The 24,511-nt window shown below is 39.7% G+C and overlaps 1 long non-coding RNA gene across 9 annotated transcripts in view; it reads left to right on the top strand.

Annotated features, from left to right (window-relative positions):
- Positions 1-241: 241 nt before the first annotated feature.
- The window catches only part of LOC309615173, a 71,399-nt gene continuing 47,129 nt past the window's right edge, over positions 242-24,511 (top strand). For 6 of the 9 annotated variants that reach the window (XR_014236574.1, XR_014236575.1, XR_014236576.1 and 3 more), the window contains exon 1: positions 242-16,201. This is a non-coding gene — a long non-coding RNA (uncharacterized lncRNA). Of the gene's footprint in view, positions 16,236-24,511 lie in introns of all 9 variants that reach the window. The other 3 variants (XR_014236573.1, XR_014236580.1, XR_014236581.1) reach the window with 3 other exon arrangements.

Below are 24,511 nucleotides of genomic sequence, written 5' to 3' on the forward strand. Positions count from 1 at the left end.
CTCTAGAGCCCGTGTGCCACAACTACTGAGGCTGCGCTCTGGAGCCGGCAAGCCACAACTACTGAAGCCCGCGCACCTAGAGCCCGTGCTCCACAACAAGAGAAGCCACCGCAATGAGACGCCCACACACCACAACGAAGAGTAGCCGCCGCTCACCACAAGGAGACCCGCACAGCAACAAAGACCCAACGCAGCCGAAAATAAATACATAAAATAAATATATTTAAAAAAAAAAAAGACAGTTAAGAAATATTATAATTTCCTTTTACTGTAAATTTGCACTGATTCGTTTCTACTTGTTTTTTCCTTCTGTGGCTCATTTTCTCCTCCTTCTCCCCTCCCCCCTTCTTCTTCTTCCTCTTCTTTCTACTGCATTCTTTTTTTTTTTTAATTTATTTATTTTATTTATTTATTTTTGGCTGCGTTGGGTCTTCGTTACTGCACATGGGCTTTTTCTAGTTGCAGCAAGCTGGGGCTACTCTTCGTTGCGGTGCGCGGGTTTCTCATTGTGGTGGCTTCTCTTGTTGCGGAGCACGGGCTCTAGGGACGCGTGCTTCAGTAGTTGCGGCTCACGGGCTCTAGAGCACAGGCTCAGTAGTTGTGGCGCATGGGCTTAGCTGCTCCGTGGCATGTGGGATCTTCCTGGACCAGGGCTCGAACCCGTGTCCCCTGCATTGGCAGGCAGATTCTTAACCACTGTGCCACCAGGGAAGCCCTCTACTGCATTCTTAAGGACCAAATAGATTGTGAAACTGCGATTGACTCAGGATTCTTTTGAGATTCTCAAGAAAGTGAATCAACTTTGCATGAATTTTAAAAGTTATTTCAGGCAAAACTGTAAAGAACTTGGCTGAATTATCTAATTTTAATATTTTGGCACATTTCACAAGCAAATAAAGTTCTCCTTTTCCTATACACAGAGTCTCTCTATATAAAATTCTACTTGTCTGTGTATAGACACACATATGTGTATATCTATAAATGCATGTGTAATCAGTGAAACTATTCTGGCAAGTAGTAGTATGCATAATCTACTATCAGAGCAGTATTGCAATGCCAGCTAATGTTTGTTCTTGAACAAATATGTACAAAAGCAGCCAGTTATCTCTTTGGGTTAAAAAACATTGAAATGTGTTTAGGATGACCAAAACAGTCATGCCTTAGAGGGGAAAGAGCCCAAGGAACCCACACGTACAGGGTAGAAATATTCACTTTAGTTCCATAGTTTACAGTTTTGGAATACCTAGCAGTTTATAGTTTATTAACTTTGGGAAAAGTTGGGGAAGAATTTGGCACTTACCCAATGGAGCAGATTTTGTGACTTCTCTGTAAAGTGAAGAAACTTCCATTTGATGTATTGCTCATTTCTTTGTTGATTTTACTGAAGCTGTTATTTATCTAATCTTCACAGAATAGTTTTCATTTAAAGAGTAAAACACTTGAAGAATGTTATGCATATTCAACTTTTCTCTCTTTTTTTCTTGTGTTACCTTATTTAAAAGTCACCATAAGTCATCAACATTTTTTTCACAAAATCTTTTCTTTAGTTCAGAGGGTTCCCCATGAAACAAGCATGATTAGAATCATCAATCATACCAAAAATATCAGCAAAATTCTACCTTTGGTGACAAGTGGTAATTTTAACTCTGTTTTCTTTATAACATGGCTGTTAAATAATATGAATAAGTTGTAATCAACATGGTACTTTGGTAAGTCTGAAGTAAAGTTTTTCTCCCCATGGGCAGAAATCACTATTTTTTTAGGGTTAAAAGGCTATTCACTCAGGGAAACCTTATTGATATTTGTGAGGGTTGGGGGATATGGAGGATTATTCTAGAAACTTAGGTTCGTGGTGAGTTCCTAAAAGTAAGATTTAGGGATAAGCCATCCTCAGAGCTTCATTTTGGTTGGATCAACCCTTGTCCAGGCTTAAAGTCATCTGGTTAGGGCCATGGTCAGAGCAGTAGTGGAGGGGAGTTGGGGAGATGGGCACTTGTCTGTCCATTGTATGGAAGCGACCAGCTCCCCTACACCATTCCTCCCCTAGTCCCTCAACTTAGGGGGAGGAGTTTCTCTTCATACGGATGAGTTTCTTCTCCTCACTGATGTTCTGCAAGTTGCACTTTGCCCTAAGAACTGATTAGAGGAAGAAAAATACTTAGGTTGCATGTTTTCCCACACATGACTAGTACATTTTTAAAATCCTCTGAGTGACAGAGATCTTGCAGAAGGAAATAATTTTCCCACAAAGTGAAATCAGTAGATAATGACACAGCTTCATTATGGTAAACAAATTGGATTGCTCTCAGAGAGAATATGGCAGTTCCACTGTCACTCGTGTATTATATAATGTGTAAGCCTACAATTGTAGGGAAGACAGAAGCTGGTCTGAGCATGAACAAGGCTCACCACGTCTTGGATCCTGCCAATGATAGCTTCATTTAGGTTTCAAAGACAGAGATGAGTTCCAATCACAGCTGCCTGCTTTTGCTCCCGAGTCCTGTTCAGTGAAAACTGTTCAGCCACCACTCTCACCGGCGGGCAGATGGCTCAGAACTAGGAAGGAAGTTTGGCAGTGATGAAACATGCAGGGAGAAAATAGTAAAATAGTGGACCAGTGATCCATATGGATCAGGAAAAAAAATTAGGATAAAGAAACTGGGGCAAATTTATTCATTCATTCATTCAGCAATCATTCATTCAGCCATCATTCATTAAGCTGTTCATAAGGTATCAGACACCGGTTAAGTGCTGCCGGTTCAGAGATAAATGACATGGATCTAGCCCTTTTGGAAACCAATCTGGTGGCTTCAGTGGGAGAAATGAGTAGGTTGAAAGAAGACTGACAAATATCAAAGATGACAGTATAATGTGGATAGGGGCTACACTAGGGCTTTTCAGGATGGCACAGACGATGAAGGTCAGTAGGTGATTGAAATTGGTTTTCGAAAGGGGTGATGACTAAGCTGACTTCAGCTGAAGTCAGATGAAGGGTGATGGTGGTTGAGTCAGAGGAAGAAAAATGCAGCATCGTTTATTGAGAGCTCACTACATACCAGGCAATATGTTAAGCATTTTATGCATCAATACATTATCTTTTTAGTATTTACAATAACCCACATGATATAGGTATCACAAATCCTATTTTTATAGAAACAAAATTAGGTGTAAAAATTTGAGGAACTTGCCCAAGTTCACAGAGAAAATACGGAGGGTCTGTCTGGTCGCAAAGCGTGTGCCCTTAACATGATGTCGTCATACAGAGGCCAGAAATGTGGTATAAAGGAAACACCAGAAGGGAAGTGACCAGCATGTCAGGTGTTTTGACTCATTCCTGCCGGGGTTTTCACCTTCTGATTTGTTCTAGCTCCACACAATTTCCCCTGGATCCTGAGTTGCCCTGGAAGCCACCACATTATGGATCTTTGTGGTCAGTGGTCTCCAAACTGACATATGGGTGTTTATTTAAACATTATATACATATTCCACTGGATTGTATATTACATATGTTTTAAAACATAAGAAAAAGCTAAGAAAATTGTTGAAGGCATAAAATAAAGCAAACATACATGTTCTCAGGTTTCCTTATGCATCACCCCCTAGGGTGAATGGATCCATTTTGCAGACCACCACTCTAGATGGATCCTACTCCTTCTCTTCTCTGAACCGGGAGCTCCCTTCTCCTTTATTTTAACAAAGGTAAGGTTTACATTTATTTTCAGAGTAATATGGGCTTGAAAACTAAGTGAAAATGACAATAAACATAAAACATAAATCTCTTAACCTGACTTAACCAAAGGCCCGCCATCACTAGCTTAGCCGGAGTAATTTACAGGATTCCAGAACTCTATTCCTTTCTGCATGTCAGACTCTTTAATAGATAGGGCGGAGGTGAGGAAGAAATACAGATGGTGGGTGTCTCACCAGTTGCACCAGCTATGCCTGGCTATGACACTTAGCTTCAGTTAACACTCGTGTGTTCTGCAAAGGTTTTGAGGTCTATACTTTTCTACTGGTTTTCTTTACTCTTGGTTTCCTGTTAAGATCCCCTCTTGAAAAATTTCAATATAGTCTTGTTAAAACTAATATCAAAGGGGATTTCTTCTTCTGTAATCAGTTGGGGATGAGCAGAAGGTCAAAGACATTGGCTGTGCTGATAGCTGCCGCCATTTTGGTTCAAGATGGCAGGAATTGTAGGCAGAATTGGAGCAGTTCCAAACAGGCAAAAGCCAAGTGAAGAAATGAAGCAAGCTCAAGTGGCCACAGGGCTTTCTCTCTAAGGGTTCTAACTTTGTCAGAAATCCTGATTCATCCTTGTTCATCTGTTTGCATTTGGAGCCTTCAAATATTAGCCCCCATAATTCCTGTAAAGCAGCATAATGGAAGGATGAAAATTTGGATTTCAATTCTAAGAAAGCTTTTTTTGTTATTGTTGTTAAAGTTGTAACTGAAGAAATTCACTTGATAGTTTTTCATTATTAGGGGGTTAAGAACATATAAACAAAGCTGAGGATCAGAAAATTCTAAAGCAATCGTTATTAAAATGAACAAAGATGTTTATGAAATCAGACAAGCAGTTAGAGGGAGTGAAATGATTAGCTCTCTGCATGTGTAGTCATTTTTTATATCTAAGGATGAAGAAGCAGATGGTCTTGTTATCAGTTTGCATATTTGTCTGAAAAAAAGCAAACACCACAGGTGTAAGACCCACATTCCTTTCCACATGGTACGCATGTAAGAGTCTGGCTCTGAGTTTGTAATTATAGATGCTGCTTATAGAACTTGACATCATTTCGCTGCATCCCAGAGTGCACTGAATCTTTGAGCAAGAAACCAACCCATTTCTAGTAGCCACACTCCAAATCCATTTGTCCAAGAACTTGTTGATATTGCCCTTAGAGGGAGTCCTCTAATGATTCTTTGGCTTTATTGATTTATCAGAAATAATTATAGAATGATTACATTGACAGGCACTGTGCAAGGCACCCACTTGTACCTACAGCTCTTTTGGTGGAGATAAATAAGCACATAAACCTTGATTACTACATTTGCATATCCACCAAGGGGTCCATTTCTTATACATCATATGCAAATGCTTTTGGAAGAGAGTTTTATAAGAAAACTTCTCATAATTATAATTCAAATTCGGGTATCAGCAGCACAACGATACCTGAGATTTGGGAACAATGATTATCTATGGATTCTTCTGGAAGGCAAGTACACAAGATGGCTGCCCATACGCCAAATTCAACTGGCTGATGTATTTTGCTTTGCAGATTGTGTGTGTGTGTTGTGTTTTGAGTATTTTTAGACAGAACATTCTCAGTTTTCTACAGTCTTTATCAGTCACTCTTATCTTATTCCTTCTTGGGTCACATGTTTACATTAGTTGACCAGTCTATGGGTCTTCAATTCTGTTAGCTCTGATAGACATGGGAAGGGGAAAGGGAATAGGAAAAAGCAGTAGGAACAAATAGAAAGAGTAAAAGAGAGGGCTGGAACGGAATATAGGGGATTATGTAATGCAAAGGGCAGGTAGTCCCAGGCTGAGGACTTGGTCTAGAGCAGGTACCACCATGAACAACATGGGGCATCAGTGTAGGGAGAGAGGAAGAAACCAGAGGGAGACAGTTACTAATATCTATTAGGTATCACAGCCCAGGCATTTTACTCTCATTATCCCTTTTAATAAACATAAAAATCTACCACCAACCAGGTATTCATATAATGAGGTTATAGTCAAGGAAAAGGAAGTTTGGAGGTTAAATAATTCGCCCAAGATCATGAGTACTAGCAAAGGAGTGGGTTCTCAAACCCAGGGTTCTGTGACTCCAAGGCTGATATTTTCCCACTTTTCTATGACACTGGGATTCTATATATATATATAGTACTAAGTCCAATTCTGGAGAAAATAAAAATATTTCTTGGTCACATTCTTTTTCATCTAAAATTAAAATAGCTTTATCAAGTACTACAGAAAAAAATGTGTATTATTGTAACTTAAATTACCCATTTTACTGACTAAAGGATTGCCCATGAGGAAATTGGAATTACTTTTATCCACTAAGAATATTAACCCCTCAGATGTAGAAATACAGTTCAAAGAGCAGATCCAGGTGAGTCTGAGTGAGGGTTACTCAACATCTACAATGTGAAGCCATTCCAGGCTGAAATTATAGGTCGAATCAACAGTATATCCCTGATTCTGATTTTTAAGCTAAAAGCAAAAAGATGCAGCATAAGAGGAGATATGTCACTGCTTTGATTGCAGAAGTATCTTCTCAGAAGAGTCACTGATAGTAAGAGTGGAAAAAATGGTCTTTGGTAGATCTAACCTAGGTTGTCAGGGACAGGGAGAAAATGAGAAAGTTAGTTGATCATATGGCAAAGCATCAAAGTAGGGGAGAGGATGTCTAACAAACAAACTCAGAGAGTAATACTAAAAAAATGAGAAAAAATAGGCCTTATTACTAAAACTATAGGATGATAAAATCATGCCTGAAATCACAAAGATATAGAACTTCCTTATAATGCATGGTTAACAAGGCACTGTCATAAAGATACATGTAAACTATCAGGAAATAATTAAGAGCCTGTAAAAGTAGCTCTTGATAAAAGGTACTTAAAAGACCACTTAACGTGTTTGGACATATGTACAACCGGGACATATGTGCTTCTATTAAGATGTTGGTGACAACAGTAGTTAACAGTAGTTGCTGGCCTCTGAGGACTATTATGAAAATCCATAAGAAGTGGAAAGTGGTAACGAGTTTGTTTTACTGGTGGACATTACAGTAGTCCAGGAACTCATGAGAAGCCTGCTTGTTTCCATCAAGCATTTCTTCTGATAAGTTAAGTGACTTGAGTTACCCACCTGTGCTGGGCAGTCTCTGTTTGCCCCTCCAGATCCACCTTCCACCTCCTTCACCCTGCTCTGGGCCCTGGGAGGCTGATGTGTATGAACAGCATCCAGATTCCCTTGCCTTCTGGCTTCTAGTTGAGCTTGGCCTGCGGAGGCGGCAGCAGGAGAGGGTAGGGCAGGAGAGTGTGTTCAGGGCGTTGATTCCTCTGGCTGCCTTCTGCTGTGTTGTCCATTCTTTGTTTCTCCACTATGGACCACAGCTCCTGTGTGTGGAGGAGGAGAAGGCGCTTTCCTACAGCTCTGGATGAGTTCATGCCACCAGCCAAGGGTGGCATGAGCTCCTGGCTGTTGAGAGCTCCAGTGGGCTTCACATGAATTCTTCCTGCATCTTTGTAGCCCATCTCTTTCTAAAAGCTCTCCTCAAGTTCCCTGTTGGAGTATGCCTTGAGTGTGCCTGTTTCCTGACTGATAAATCACTGGACTTCAACTTTGACATTTGTACAGTGAGTTTTTGAAGGTCAGGCTATGAAGCTCTTCTAAGGGCTCACAGAAATAATTTTAAGTAACACTTCAAATTAGAGTAAATTAGAGTAATAAAAGTATTATAAATTATATTATCAACCAAAATGCAAAAATGGAAACTGCTTTGAGTGAGAGGAAAGAAAAGCCGTGTGAGTGTTTACATCAGAGAGTCTGCAGAATCGGCTGCCACAGGAGGACCCCAGGAGGTCTCCAGTGGCAGAATTTTCCTTATCCCTTTAGTTCCCTTTTCATGGATTAATGTCGGGTTGGCCAAGATAAGGCTCAGTGTTAGGCTTCCAGGCTATGCCACAGGGCAAGGCAGGAGGTAAGATTCTGGATGAAAAAACTGCAAATAGCTCACGCTTCTTATGAATCGTGGTAAAGTCTTATTTCGGAAATGTTTTTTCATCTAAATGCATCCCTAGAAAAGGCCTTAAAATTACATCTCAGCATCAGGTCAACACAGTCAAGTTCATTCTTCGTTGAAGCTGCCGGCTGGAGAAGAGGGTTCGTTTTCACATGGGGTGGACAATGGTGACTTCAAATTGTCTTCAGTTGCTTTCATTCAGCAAGATTCCAAATGCTTTCCCCATACAACAAGAGAATGGGGAACACACAGGTTTTTTGAGGTGAAACAACTTCAGAACCAAGGATGGCTGTTTGAGGGCACGTCACAGATCACAGCACTGCTCAACTGGAGAGAAATGAGGTCGGGAAAGAAAAGTCCCCTCCTTCCCAAACCTTCTGGAGCCGTAGAAAGAATCGGATAAATACAGCATCTTATAAATACTTAACTGGTCCTTGGCCAGAGCAGCAGGGCCCACACCTCTGTTCAATGCTTTTGGCCACTAGAGTAAACCCCACAAACTTCTGCTTCCCTGTTCCTGTTCCTCAGCATCAGGGAAGACCTCAAGTCTGGCCACTCCCATCACATCATAGGGTGGCCTGCGTTTTGTTTATATGCTGAGCTCTGTGCAAAGCTCTCACTAGGAATCATTAAATATAAAATATCAATTTCCCAAGTTTAAAGGCAGCCATGAAAAGGAAAATCCAGTTGTATTTTGGATGTGCTGAGTGAGGTTGCTTCCCCAGGCAAAGAATTTCAAGGTTTCAAGACTTTCGATCTATATGGTTTAATTATTGCAACATGTAGGGAGGCTCTTGGAGACCCAATCCATCAGTGTTACGAGATGGCCCGAGTCAGGCAAGGCCTCATTAGCTTCTACCATTTTTCACACAACAGGGAGGCCAGTGGGCAGACATTAAAATCCTAAGGCTCTTTCCAAAAGAATCATAGTAAGATACATCCTCTGGGATCCTGGGATCCTTTATCAAGGAAACAGGAGGCAGACAAGTGAGAGAAAATTTGCAAAGGTTTTTAGGTCTTATAAACACAAACTATATGAATAGTAGCATCAATATTAGGAAACATACCATCCTGTATATCCTTTTTTGTTCCTCTTCTGGAGAGACAAGGGCATAAAAAGGCAGAGAAATTGCTAGTTATCGAACAGAAATAGTGTTAGATCCAGCTTTCCCTTCTCAGAGGCAGTGTTATCTCCATATCTTTCCAAGTTTTGTTGGCTTGACAGAATGCTGCTAAAAAATGAACAGTCTGTATGCAGGCAATGCTCTAGCTGTAATTCCCCATTTAGTAGGAAAATAAGAAATCGCTTTTGCATGATTTGGTAGCCTCTGCCATAGTATCATATTACTGAAAAACATGGTATAGTTTCCTTTTCATAGCCCCAAATTGTCTTGTTTAACAATTTAAGCAGGAATTTAAACTAGGTCTTAACTCAAAAAGTTAAAACAAATATTAACCTAGTTATGATTTAAAGCCAAATAATCTGTCCTAATGCATTTCCCTTGTGGGGAGGTACAGGGCAATTTAAAGAGATCTTACAAAAATAATAAATTCTACCTAAGGGAAATGGAAATCTACAGTTTTTTGGGTTTTTTTTTTTTTCTATTTTTTTGTTTTTTTTTCCACAGTTCTTTTAAAAAGGGATTCACATTTCCAAGGAGCTGAAGGACGGAGTCTCTTGTTGGCAGACTCCATTAGCTGTAGGACCTGACATGGTAGAAGCAACCCAACAGGGTATCTTTCTCATTTTCATGTAATCGGAGATTTTTTCTTTTTTTTGTCTTTAAACAATAAGCGAGTCAAGTCACGGCTGAATGGATGTATTGCTCCGGTATTTTAATGTATTACAATTGATGGCAGTATTTACTTCAGCCCTTGGCTTGCTGACACTAAAATTATCTTAAACAGGAATTATAACATAAAATTAGATTAGATATACTTTAACAAGTTTATCTCTAACACTAAATATATACAAATTCTGAAATGAAGTACCCTGCAATTTTCAGCCAGTGCTTAAAGTAATTACACATTCTGTGGTGATAACACCTTCCGTTTTTTTATTGTGCCACAAGCTGGTGAGATACCTCTACCACGCATGTTAATGCTAATTAGCAGATAAAGTGTAAATCTGAGGGAGCCTTAAATTCTGTTGCTTTGCCAGTTTTCTCCTGACTGGAAATTGCAGGCCGAATTTCCTCTCATTCTGACTTGGTCTATTCAGGCATCGCCTGAGCTGTCTTTCTTCAGTGCGTTTTAATCCATCAGATCTGTTCGCCATTGAGTGCCTCACTGTTTGTTTTTAATTCAGCAGACTCACACAGTTTCCCCTATAACTGCCTTTTATAATCAATCATAGGAGAATTTTGACTCTGCAGAAAAATAGGTGGGGATGACATGTTTATGCCACGCTCCCTCATCCCTGTTGTTTAGCTGCTAATAAAGTGACATGTTGAAATATGTTCCCGAACCTAGAGGGAGAGAGGGAGGCTCTGTAGGAGCTTTGTTTCCACTTATGCATCCGGAGCCCTCAGCCTGGAGGAATGCACCCAGTGACTCCAGTTACAATGAGCCTTCAGAGGGATGCGAATGTGTGGGAGCAGGAAGGACTGTCCACCCTGTGCTCTGGGATGGCAGAGACCCAGAAGGTGTGGTCGGCAGCTTCCACAGTTCAAGTTCAAGTTCAAGAAGTACTTATCCGTAGCCTCCACGCAAACTTGAGGCACATTCCGTGACCTCTTTGCCTCTCTTCCCTATGGCCCAACTCTACCTTTGAAGTCACTGGGAGATCCTTTAGGAAGAGTTTTGCTTTGAGCTGTTGGGCTTGATTTAATTTGAATTTACATTCTGCCCTACAGCAAATACGTTTGAGTTTCATTAACCAGGATGTGCTCATCAAGGACCTTCCACACTCTTTTTATTTCCACCTGCCTTTTTGATTTCTACCTCTACATCAATTAGTCAATAAAAAATCTCCCCTGCTATCCCCACCATCTGTGTGTCCTCAGCTCTGTCCACGTTTGCTACATGCCTATTGAATTCTTAACTGACTGTGTGTGAACCACCAGGGTCCCAACGATGAGCATGAAATGTCCATCAGCTGGGTATGGAGAAGAATCAAAAGGCCTAGAAGAAAAAGTGGTTCAGGAACATTTGGAATTCACTTGTGTGTGTGGGGAAGAGCACTGCCACCTCTTCCATGTCTCGATAACCATGGGTGAGGGTTACCAAAATGATGTGATTGCTCAAAAAATTAACTACGAGGTTAAATACTTATGCATGATAATAAAAATGATTTTGTTGCACCACGATGTTTTTATTAGTCAGCTCGGGCTGCCATAACAAAATACCATAGACTGAGTGGCTTAAACAACAGAAATTAATTTTCTCATAGTTCTGGAGGCTGGGAAGTCCAAAATCAAAGTGCCTGCAGATTCAGTGTCTGGTGAGTCCTCTCCTCCTGGTTTGTAGCTGGCTGCCTTCTTGCTATGTTCTCATATGACAGAAGGGGAAGAGAGAGAGAGAAAAAGAGAGAGAGAGAGAGAGAGCGCGCGCGTGAGCACGCGAGAGAGCAAGCTCACAAGGGAACTTCTCATGTCTCTCTCTTTTTTTAAAAAATAAGGACACTAATCCTATCCGATCAGGGCCCCACTGTTATGATCTCCTTTAACCCTAATTACCTTCAGAAAGGCCCAACTCCAAATACAGACACATTGTGGGTTGGAGCATCAACATATAAATTTTGGGGGGGATGCAAACATTCAGTTCAAAACAATGTTTCTTTAGGCACCAAAGGCACAGAGGAAAGAGATAGTGATGCAGACCCTGAATACAAAAATTTTACTTTTCTGGACATGTGGTGTGATGTTTAATTGTTTAGAGTTGTATTTCTACTTTTATTAAATTTTAAGAGAAATAACATTAAGTTTTATCTTTAGTAAAGTTCTAATGTCCGTTAGAGAAGATTTTGAAAATATAGTTAAGAAAAAAGAAGAAAAAAATTATCTCCAGAAAACTCACCACCCAAAGAGAGTAACTGCTAACACATTGGTGAATATCTTTCTAGAATTTTCCTATGCAAGCATACACGTGCACATACACACACACACACATACACACACACACTATGCATTCTGTTTTTCAATATGAATTCACATTGCATTTGCATTTTAGAAATTTGCTTTTTTCCTTTACCAATATATCTTGAATATTTTTCCATGTCATTAAATGTTCTTTTATAACATGTGTTTCCATTTTTTTAATGAGAAAAAAGAGTGGTTTCTGCTGCAAGATTTCATGGTCAACTTGTTTAAATTTATGGCCAGAACATTTTTAATTGAAAGTGTATCAGAATGACATGCCCAGTCCTGGAGAGGAAATGGAGCAGAGGGGAGCAAAAGGGTGTAACCCGAGGACCTGGAAACACACAGAGGACAAATTACTGAGCAAATCAATACTTGAAGATGTGCAAAAGTCACTGTGCCCCAGTTACCAGCAAAATTCATTCTGTCTCTTGAAGACATTATTTGCAACAAGCCTGGAACTCAATAAACTTTGTGTTCAGTGATGGGATATGAAGTTGATTTAATAACCAAGGACCCTGCAATTTACTCAGCTGGCATAAAAAAAGTTGATCCTGTGGTATGACAAATGTGTGAATCTGTTGGATTATGTGGGAAAGTAGCAATCAGCTGCTGTTTAAATACTTGTAGGGATTACTTGCCATCTCTTAAAATCAGTTTCATAAAAACACTTTGTAAATTTACTTTCTGAACAGCCCTTGTGCATTTGATGCAAGAATGCTAATTTGGTGATCGACCAGAAAGTGACTGGCAGGAATGTCGATGACACTGGGAGCAGACAAATTGAGGCTAAAGCTGTCCTTTGGTTTAGAAAGTGTGAATAAAGACATTAAAATGTAGGACAAAGAGGAAACCAGAGGTGAAGGAAGAACTGGGAGTCTGGTTAGCATAATTTAGGAAAGATGACACTCAGTGGGATCTCCAGTCATGTGTCTGGAATATCATATTCATCTGACAGAGGTCAAATACTTCTGGGACCATGACAAATGGTGCGCTTTCAGTGGAGAGAAGAGTCTGAAATGGTGAAGAGTCTGAAAATCATGGCATATTAAGAACGTTTGAAGAGCTGTGTGCATTTAGTGCGAAAAAAGGAGAGCTGCAGTCAGCTACATGTATTGAGTTTGAGGTCTGATGAGGTATGTGCATACACTTATTCTGTGTTACAACAGATGGCTCAGAAGTTTCTCATGGTGATCTGCCACTGTTCTAGGATGTTTGAGGCAGGTCTGCATTGTGGCTTGTTGCTGTAGAAGATCTCTAACTTTCCTTTTAATTGAAGGTTTCCAGGGCCTCAACCTTCCTGCAAATTAGCTAAAAGCTCTTTGGTAGAGATGGCTGACAACCCACCAAAAGTTAGTGTTCTCCTTGCAGAGTAGGGAGCGATTGTTGGCAGAAAGGTGCCCAGCCAGAGGCTCTATTTCCCATTTCCATTCTAGGTGTGGCCGTATGACACTTCTCACCAATGGAAGGAGACTGGAAGGGATGGTGCTCACTTCGGGGTCAGGGCTTTTTAAGATACAGCCTGGGCTTCTTCCGTTCTCCATTTCCCTGTCTGCCAATTGAGTGCAAAAACCTTCAAGGCCCAGAGGATGGTGAGCTACAGGTGGAGGGAGCAGGTCCCTTAATCACCTTAATCACTAAACTACCTGCCCATCAGGAACACCAGCTCTGGACTATTATGTGAGAAATCAGCTTTTAAAGTGTTAAGCTGTTAAGATACGGGGTTTTATTTGTTACAGAAGCTAACCTAGTGCTTTCATCTGGGCCAATTCTGGGTGGTCTCCTGTACAAACAAGAACAGAGAAAACAGATCAGACCTTCAAATAAAATAACTATAGGGCAAGTACAGGGATTGTACCTGGACAATTGGGCCTAAAGAACTTTGCCTAGGACCAGAGGGAGGTGAGGAAGATGAAATAATGATAATGATGATGATAATAAAATATATAATTTAATATAATTATTTAATATATTTATAAATTTAATAATTATTATTATTATCAGTTAACATGTACCAGCACTGCACTCGGTAAATTACATTTGATCCTCACAATAACTCTATGAGTTTACCAATACCTTCCCCATGACAAAAATGAGGAGACTGAGATTCAGAGAAATTAAATAACTTGCTCAAGGTCACACAGCAAGTACGTGACTAAACCAGGATTTGAATGGAGGCTGTATAATGGCACCGTTTAATTCTAAGCCTGTGACTTGAAGAAGAAAAACCCTTTTAAATCCTGGGGTCATACTAGCTTTGGAGGGAGAACTACAAGCAGGAACCTTTCTGTTTTGCAGAGATATTGGAACTCTATGCCATGGTGCATTGTCCAATCTCTTCTGCTAGCATAAGCTTGCTTACTTTCTTGTTTTCCCTAAAACATATCTCCTGCAGAGCCTTCTAAGGTAACAAGAAATGCAGCTTCAATTCGAGCTCTGCAATGCATTCTAGAAGGGAACTCATCTGGATTCCCTTCACTGAGTAGAAAGTGTAGCTTTCAGCCAGAAACACTGCCTCTAACTGCCAAGGATCCCACACAGAATCCGGAATATTCCATTCACCCTACTCTCCACTATGTATCTTAAATCTGTAAGAGTGACTCTCTTTGTATGTTGAATTGTAGTGAAACACACAACTCATGTATGTCCGTGGTACCTTTAACCTGTGATGCAACTTTGGCTTCAAAACTCAGATGAAAGGACCCTTTTCTTACCTGCATTTAACTGGCTGTTTGTGGATACTCATCTCAGATATACAGATTGGGCCATTTTGTTATTTTGTTCCTGGGTTGTACCAGGCACTGGAGGAATTTGTGTAAAGTTACTGCTGAATCAAACTGAAATTTCCTGGGTCTGGGGAGGCATAGGTACCTACATATTTAATACGCTTCTCATGCACACAAAAAAATTGAGAATAATGCTTTATAGGATTGTAGAAAACTTATGTTTCTATAAAGTCTGAGTCTTTCTGCTTAAACATACAGACAGTGTGATGTTTTCTGAGCATCTTTCTATTGACTGAGCAAATGCTTCATTACATTTACTATGTCTAGAGCTCTGTCCTAAGAGCTGGAGATAAAACACCCTCTTGAAGCTTTCAGTCAGTTTGGGAAACAAAGTCAGCTTTTATAGTGCACTGTAGTAAATTATTGCTATGTTTTGTTCTGATTGATCTAGTAAGTTACTTGACCATGCCGCAGTACCCTGACTTCCTAGTTAAATTTTCCATTACAGGGGTGAGTATTATCTCAGGAATCTTTTATAGGGTTTTTCAACCTTGGCTGTTGTTAGTTTCACCTTGCAAATAAAAAGAATCTTGATGCAGCCTGGACCAATTAAATCCAAGTGTCTGGATTGGTGATCAGTGTTTTTCCCCAGGTTTTAGTTCCAATTTCAGTCTTAGCAGGATGTTTCTCTCCTCTGCCTTCCTGAGTATCTGTCCTTTGGGTGCTAGGAGGGTGTGTGTTTCCCAGAGACATCCATCATCGCGGAGCAGGATTTCCATTCAGATCTGATAGAAGGCCACGTACTTGGCTTCCCATCTGGGATGCGAGGTCCAACTCTTTAATTAGGCTTCCCCCACGTCCGCTATTGTATCTCCTTGTAATTACAAGAAGTTGGCATGGCTTGTGTTTGAGCAAGCCCATGAGTGATGTAGGCCTGTTTTCTGACATTTAAATTAGAAAAATTAATTTGCCGAGAGCAGAACGGAGGGGCTACCAGAGAGCCCTGGACCGAACAGTCTATCTTTAAAAACATCATTTCCTATTTGTTTGTATAAAGCATTTCAGGAAGCCTTAGGTGTTGGGATGATGAGAGAGGTGTAAAGCAATTCTACCAGCCACCCACAGGTAAGATGTTAATTACGCTGGGTGAGAGCCCAACACCAGTTGAAAACTAGATCCGTGAACACTAAGACGGGTGATTTTCCACTGAGAGAATATTTTTCCATTCTGGGGGTTATGCTTTTGACCTGAGACAGTGATTTAATAGTAGAGCCATTGAGCATATCCCGGATCTCTTCTTTGCCCAGGACTTTCTCAAAGTCCAGGCTAAGGCGAGTGACGGAATCTCTGGCGCGGAAATGCAGGCTCTAACGTTCTCCATTGTTTGCGCGTTTCTCCAGATGCCAGTCCACTTCGGCCTGGGTGGTCCAGGCTTGTGCTTCAGGCAGCTGCAGAGGTTCCAGCAGGCTGCAAGTCTCTGACGCAACCTTCCTTGTGAGGACTGATTGGCCAAGAGCTGGCAGCCAGCCACGGGTGTTTTTTTTTTTTTTCCTTCGCAGCGTTTGCACTTTTATGTCTAAGCTGCTACCTCTGCTGAGCTGAATGGAAGCAAAGTGTTCGAGCTTTATTTTCAAAACCGAGAAAGGTTTGTGGGAAGAAAGCGGTAACCAGGTTCTCATGTGGGTTTCTAGTAGAGGATGATGGCAGTTTATTATTATTTTTTTGGTGGGCATTTATAGATTCAGGTATCTCACAGTTTTGTGACTTTTTAATTTCTACTTTATGCTTCTGAGAGCATCACTGATTAAAATGATTTAAAGGATGATACAAGGAGGCACTTTGCTAGTTATCTTTTGCATTCTTCCACATCGCTGGTAGAAGACTCAAACATAAGTGGAGCACCTAATTTAAAGAGAACCCCACTTTGATTTCAGGGACAAATCAAAATGATCACGTCAGTGTCTTGTCTTTACATGTTTCCATTATCCATTGAGGATACTTGGACTTGAACCAGGGGAGGGAAGAAATTGCTTTTTGTTGAGTGGCATCCAGTTCCATGTACTTTCAATGGCCTGAATCAGCTAATCCTCACAGCAGTCCAATAAGGCAGGCACTCTCAGTGTCCTCATTTGACAACACAGGGAATTCAAGCTCAGAGAGGTCAAGCAACTTGGCTAACATTACAATATAGGGATTCCAGGAACCAAACCCTGGTTACTGAGACTCCAAAGTCCATGTCTTACCATTGCCATTATTTTTACCTCCTTGGCTCAGTCTAATTTGCAGCAGCTAATTCACAAGGCTGGGGCTCAAACCTAGAAGCCATTTAAATAGAAGGAATGCTTTGAACCAGGAGCACTTACTGCCTATCTTATTCACTGCTACATTCTCAGAGTGTGGAATAGAGTCATATATATGTGTATACACACACACACACACCCATACACAAACACACACACATACACACGTACACACACATATATAGAATATATATAGTAGATGCTCAGTAAATATTTTCTAACCAATTGAATGCTTTTTTTAAAAAAACCTTAACTCTTACAATAGTGTTCCTGAAACATGTAAACTTTGATCTCAATTAAGGTCTTTCTTTGTTTTTGTTTTTCTTGGTGTGGATCTTGGACTCCTCTTCTATATTTTCTATGCCTTGAAGGAAATGAGAGACCCCATTGTCTGGTTCTAACTGGTATAGTGAATGTCAGCAACTTAAGCCCTTTCTGCGGCCCACGAGGAAACCAACTATTGGACATGTGCCTGTGAGGGAAAAATACAATTTGTGTCTTACCTGATTTGAAAAGCCTTGTCTTGACATTCAGAGGCAAACTGGTGAAGTCCAGTCACTGTCATATCTGGTGAGCTCTGTTTAAATTCAAAACTTATTTAAGGAGACACTGCTCACACTAGAAATGCCAATAGCCAATGGATATGAGGCCAGGTTTGTCAAGATGCAATATTTTCCTGCCTTATTTTATGGAAATGCAGTATACCGTATGTCTCAAGGGTTGCAAAATCTGTGGCAGTATTGGATACCTAAATTATATCAAACTGTTTTGGCCTGAGTATATTTACTTAGTGGAACATGTAAGGTAGGAGGAGAGTAATTTAAATTACTAATCTTTTTTGAGAAACAAAATAATCCGTCTCTTTGTAGAGTATTTTTCTTTTGACTAATCTCATGAAGTATGAAAAGATAGTTATGGTAAAGATCCTTCTGCAATTCATTGAGGCTACTTCTAACCTCTTTTTATAAACTATTTTTCTGTGAGAATATTTAAGAGGTCATATAGAAGGAGTACATTTATAATAATAATAATACCAAACGACAGATATTTTCTGTACCAGTTACTGGTACCAAAAAGGACTTTAGCTGTATTATCTCAGAGGTGGGTATTTTTAATCTACATCAGTGTGAATATTGCAGCTCTAAGAGGTTTAAGATCACGCAGCCAGGAAGAAGCAGAAATGGGCTTTGAGTTCAGGTTTATTTGAGAACCAAGTTCACGGCAGGCCCTTATTTGCTGGGTATGCTATTTCCTGGTAATAGAGTGAAACATTTTGGTTAGTGTGATTTCCTTACTATTGTCCTTCCTAAAGTATAATCATGCTTCTGGTAGATATTAACTATACTTCTCTAAATATTAATTAGTTATGTATTTATTAATTAAATTAGTTGGCTCTGCATACTGAGGGAGGCTATATTTTTTATGTTATTAAGGAGAATAAATTTATTATATTATTACAAGGAGGAAAGAAAAAATTTATGCACCTAAAAGTGCAATTGGGAAGGAAAACTTGGAGCTAAATATAATATTTGTCTTGGGATCCAAAGCAATGAAAGAAGTTTTATATAAAGCAAAGTAAGAAATTGATTCTTGGATACATTTCTTTCCCATGCATCTGAAAAGTATCAGTAAGAGCATCTACAAAACAGTCACAAAATCATGAATGATTCCTAAATATTAGATCGAGCTTCTATTTCAGAAAGATTTGTTTTTTTTTTTTTTATGCAGGAGTGGACGTTTGGATTATTTCTCATCTTTGGCCGTTAAAAGTAAAGCTGCTATGAACATTCATATACATGATATTTTTGGGGTTTTTGGATTATTCATAGTTATAGAAACAACTGGTTTTTGAGTGTTGATTTTGTGCCCTTTAATGTTGCTTAATTTAGTTATTAATTTCACAGGATTTTTTGTGGAACCTTTAGGGTTTTCTATGTATAGGAAGACGTCACACATGAACAAAAAATTTTTTACTTCTTTCTTCCCAAATTGGATGTCTCTTGTGTCTTTTTCTTACCTAAGTGCTCTGGCTAAAACTTCCAATACTGTGCTGAATGGAAGTGGTAAAACTGGGCATGTTTGTCTTGTTCCTGATCTTAGGGAAAAAGCTATCAGTGTTTCAACACTAAGAATGATATTAGTGGGACTTCCCCTGTGGTCCAGTGGTTAAGACTCTGCACTTCCACTGCAGGAGCCATGGGTTCCATCCCTGGTTCCTGAGGGAGGCTATTTAGATGAGGATGCCCTGTTGTATTTGGCAGAGGACATCCAGACCCAGGAACCCAAATATCACTTTGTAAAATATGATTAGATCTTGGGCCAATGAGGCAATGCAGGCCATATATTTAGGGAGGAAAACTTTGGTGACTAGAACAAATATAAGAAGATGTTTTAATTCATGACTGACGATGTGATGATGTAACTTGAGAATGTTTTATGGAGAGTTTTCTCTCTTGTTGAAGTTTGGTTCAGCTCGGTATGATGTTGGGTCAAATTTCAGTTTGAGACGTGGAATGATACGGTGAAGAAGAGTGGGGAGTCCAGGGTAAAACTGTCTGAGTTTGAATTTCAGTTCCATTATTTACTAGTTGAGCATGTTCCTTCAACTCTGTTTGTCTCGGTTTCCTCATCTGTAGAATGTGGATAATGTCCAACTCATAGAGTAATTGGGAAGATACAAGTGAGATGATCTTGGTGGATATTTTTGCCTGACAGAGGAAGTACTCAACAAAAGTTGATAATAATTGTTAAAACTATATTTCTTTATTATTATAGTTACAGAGAGTGTTGGATGAATATGGTGATTCCAAGTCAGCTGGATGTTTCTAAGCATTTTCTTCAGCAGGTGTAGAAACCCTAACAAATGGTTTTTCTCCACTATAGAGAAATGTCAAAGAACCAGAGTCTGGCATGGAGTTCCCACTTCTCTTGCAGGAGCTAAAAAATAGACCCATTGTGTCTTACTTTCCGATTCGCATTTTCTGAGAGGTTGGGTGTGTTGGGAGCTACACCTTCCTGTGTTTCTCCCTTCCTCTCCTGCTACGACCAAACTCACAACCTTTCTAACACCAGATGTGTAGGGTTTTTTTCCCACACCGAGAAATTCTCTCTGATAGCAGCTGGTGTCCTCCAAGTCAGTTCAATTCTGACATTGACTGGAGTTAGTGCAGACCCCACAGGTGAAGGGCTCAGCCCCATGAGACTGCCCCCCACTTCAGACACCAATTGCAAATTGTAGGTCCCCAGGTTACCCACTACTTTTGTTCAACTTGGCTACAAGTTTGAGGTGCCTATGACCCACCTCCTTGAATGTGATCACAATCTTCCCTCAACTTCTGCAAGGGATTGGTTCTAGGACCCCCTGTGGATACCAAAATCTGTGGATGCTCAAGACGCTTACATAAAATGGCCTGGTATTTTCATATAATCTAGGCACATCCTCTCCTATACTTTAAATTGTCTCTAGATTACTTTTCAATGCAAATACTATGTAAATAGTTGTAAATACAATGTAAATAGTTGCCAGCACGTGGCAAATTCAAGTTTTGCTTTTTTGAACTTTGGAATTTTTTTTTTCCTTGAGTAATTTTGATCAGTAGCTGGTTGAATCCGTGGATGCTGAGCCCATGGATGCAGAACCCGTGGATCAAAAGGGCCAACTGTATTTGCTAGAACAGCTCATAGAACTCAGAGAAACAATTATTTTCACCCGTTTATTGTATAATAAAGGCTATGATAAAGGACAGAGATGAACAGCTAGATGAGGAGATACCCCGGGCGAGGTCTGGAAGGATCCCAGCACAGGAGCTTCTGTCTCCATGGAGTTGGGGTATGCCATCAGTGGGTGTGTTCACCAATCTGGAAGCTCCTTGTACCCCATACTGTTGGGATTTTTATGGAGGCTTCATCACATAGGTGAGATGGATTATTATCTCAATTCCCACTCCTCTTCCCTCTCTGGAGAATGGGGGTGTAGGGCTGAAAATTCCAAGCTTCCAGTTATGGCTTGGTCTTTCTGGTGACTAGCCCCCATCCAAGAGCCCACCAAGAGTCCCCACCTCATTAGAACAAAACACACTGCTATCACCCAGGAAATTCCAGGGGATTTAGGAGCTCTGTCTCAGGAATCAGAGTCAAAGATTAAATGTTGGAACACAAGAGTTCTCTAGCACCACTATTTAGAAAGGTTTTAGTTGCTTTGTGTCAGGAACCAGAGTGGGGGCAGTGGTGGGGGAAAGAGACCAATATATATATTTCTAATTATTTTACACTGGGCCAGACTATTTTTTTTAATATCAGTAACAGACTGAAATTCAGCATCCCTTTTCCAGCTCTCCATTGCCCACCCCACCTCACATTGCCATTGCCATTGCCATGCTGTTGTGCCTCCAGTTCATCGTATGTGTGTTTTCGTTCTCAGTGGTGTCAGATATTTGTTCCTTTCTGACACCAACCTTGGCACACACCTTCCTTTGGATCTATAATGACTACAGGTCATGTGTTACAGAAAGGCTTATTGCACAGTCAGAGAAGTTGCTTTGGTAACTTAATTGTTTCCCGTATTTTTCATAACCTAGTTTAATACTGTGTTAAAGATGCTTTATTTACTTTACTATGTCAAGATGCTTTCTTTCTCTCATGCCCAAATCCATTTTAGGGTTATTTTATGCATTTTGGGGGGGCCATACTTTTTAAAACGTTCAGTAGAATTTCATTTATTTTGATTCTTTGAAAGTTGAGCAACAGTAATTCTTCAGCCGTTTCCAGACTTGCAGAAGTATTTAAAAATAATAAGTTAATTTTTCTAAAAGTACTTTATAATTTGGAACTTTCTAGTTCATACATGGTTCCTTTCCTTTTTTCCCCTTCATTTGAGTTAATGTAATTTATTTTATATATGCTTTGATAACAGACACATATATGTTAAAAGATATTATTATATTATTACTCCGTATTTTTTTTAGTGTTGATCATTACTAATAATAATCACCAACATTTATTTGTAAGATATAGCTTGCAATTGCGTCTGCCTATGATGTTATTATTTCCATTTAGCAGATTGGGAAATGATGTTAAGTGAGAGATGACTAGCAAATGGCAGGGTAGTCATGTCAAGCTGGATCTTCTAATTCCAAAATGCATTCTTTTTGCAAAATACCACATTGTGTTTTTCTGAGAGTTACTGTACTTACGTAAAATAAGTGAATCTTATAGAGAACTGTGAAATCAAGATTACCCATTATCTGACTCCTTCTTTCATAAAAATGTAACATGCATTTTTGGGCTCACATTTCATATTGCGCTAAGTATGTACATGCTTATCCTCTACAAGGGTTTTAACCTTGCTTTTCTAGTCTTAAGATTAAGTGCTTCTTAATTTCTCCTCCCCCTTCCTTTGGTTTTGATATAGTGGAGATCTGAGGAACTGTAGTCTGTGATCTCCTGTGACCTTGAGCAGTTTTCATAACTTTTCTGAGCTTGTTTTCCTCTTTGGATATAATACCACAGTGAGTATCTGATACAATATGTAAAATACTTTGGAATGTGCCATACAAAAGTCATTTAATATTATTGTTGCGTTCATATTGTATATTATTTACGGGGTCGATTTATAAGAGTTATGGAATTAACAATTTTTATGTTAATCGCAGAATAATTCATTGCATCACTCCAAGTTCAAACGTCACTCCAGAGCTTTTGATCGTTGGCTGAAAGGGATCAGAGAGGCCATTCAGTGAGCTAATTAATTAGTTGACTAATGCCTTAAAAACTGTCATCCATATTTTAGTTGAAATGAAGAAATCAAGCTCAGAGAAGTGGTGAATGATTTGAAGTCACAGAGCAAGTTAAGTGAGAGAAAACAAACAAACTTAGGTCTTCTGATTCCAAACTGATGGGAATAGCATGGATCTGGAAAGCACATGGTACTCATGTATCCTGGTTCAGAGGCAACTCAATTAACATGTTCACATTCAGGCATTTTACACCTATTCCCAGGGTGGGGGACTCACAAGTGTCCCACATGTAAGGTTGTTTCTTTAGAGACTAAAACAACTTTCCAGATATATTAACCTAGACACCCTGATCCACTCTTAGCTGTTGTAACTACTTCCTGAGAATCAATTCCTGGTATCAAAGGCTTTCCTAAACCCAGACACCAATTATCTAAAGACAGTGTAAGCAGTGCTAGCACCTTTCTCTTCATATGTAGGATAGAAAAGTGGTTTTACATAGAATTCATAAAATTAGCCTGAAATAAATATTTGGGTTCGTCCATGAAAGTTCACCCATGCATTGAAACTGTTTATGCAGGCGACCTAGGGATTTGACGCAGATAGCTTTAAGGATCACAATACAGAAACTCTCATGCATGATTAGCTGTCCTCAATGTTTTAGACAAATAGAAAATAATGCCAATTTGCTTCTGTTTACTTTGAGGCCAAACTGATAAACTTCATAAGAAGGAAGAACGGATTTATTTAATAACGTTCAAGAGTTTGGTGCTGTTTCATCAAAGTTGTGTAACACTTTTCCCTTGTCGTAATATTTGTTTGTATCTTGGGGGACCTCTTTTCAGCATTCTTGGAAGCCGATTCTGTTACTGGAACACTTAACTCCTTTAATGATGGTGATGAATGCTCATTCATGACGTCCATCACTGGCTTTAGAATTCTCGTAAGAGGTGCATTTTGTACTATATACGTGTCTTTAACAGGATTGAATGCAAGAGGCATACAGAGTAAGGGTGATAGACTTTTAAAATCATGATTACTGTGAATGGCTTCAGTCTTTTAGATAGTTCTATAAAGGGTTTTTCTGTGACAGGTGAAATTCCAGTCAAGTGAAAAGGTGATCTTTTAACTCAGCTACTGTGGGACATATCTTAAAGGTTTTTTTGGGTTTTTTTTCCCTCCACAAATCTTTACAAAGCTTGTGAATCTGCATAGGGGAGAAACATCTCCACAGAAAACTTGTTCAAATGACAGATTTTTATGGTCTAGACATTCCAGAATTTCATAAGATTTACAAGGCTCCAGTAAATGTGGTAGAAAAACTTATAAAACTCCAGTGGCTTGAAATGAAACATTTTCATGGAGTGGAAATCAACCTGCTTTGATTAAAACACAGTTCAAAGGAGGTAAACCAATGTGATGTAACAGATTTAGTTAAAATAGTGCCTTTTCATCGTCCTCCACCATCCCTTCCCATTTCCTTCTCATCAGTGGAAAATGGTGTATTACAAAGAAGTTACTAATTATTTATTTATTATTTCCATGATCCTGCAACTGTGTCCTTGTTAGGTATATTAGGAAGGAATGTTGCTTCCCTGAAATAGTATCTTGTCAAGCACATACCTGTGCACACACATGCAAACTTTTAGACTTTCACTTGGGAGAGAAGCAACTTCTAGATCTCGCTCTAATTTAGGGAAGTGCCATTTATGCCCAATTTAAATGTAGTTTCCACGTTGGATCATAGGGGCGTTCTCAGCCTAGCTGAATCCTTTCCCACTGAATTTATTGTGTGCTGTGGGTTTGGAAACAGGTGTAGGGGGTACAGTTGGTTTCTGTTCTTCTTGGTCAAAGTCATAAAAACTTTCTTCTGGGGGATGGGTGTGTGTGGGTGGTGCCAGTGGTGGTGAGATGTAGATCTTT

The sequence above is a fragment of the Balaenoptera borealis genome (assembly GCF_965194805.1).
Source record: "Balaenoptera borealis genome assembly, chromosome: 17".
NCBI lineage: Eukaryota > Metazoa > Chordata > Mammalia > Artiodactyla > Balaenopteridae > Balaenoptera > Balaenoptera borealis.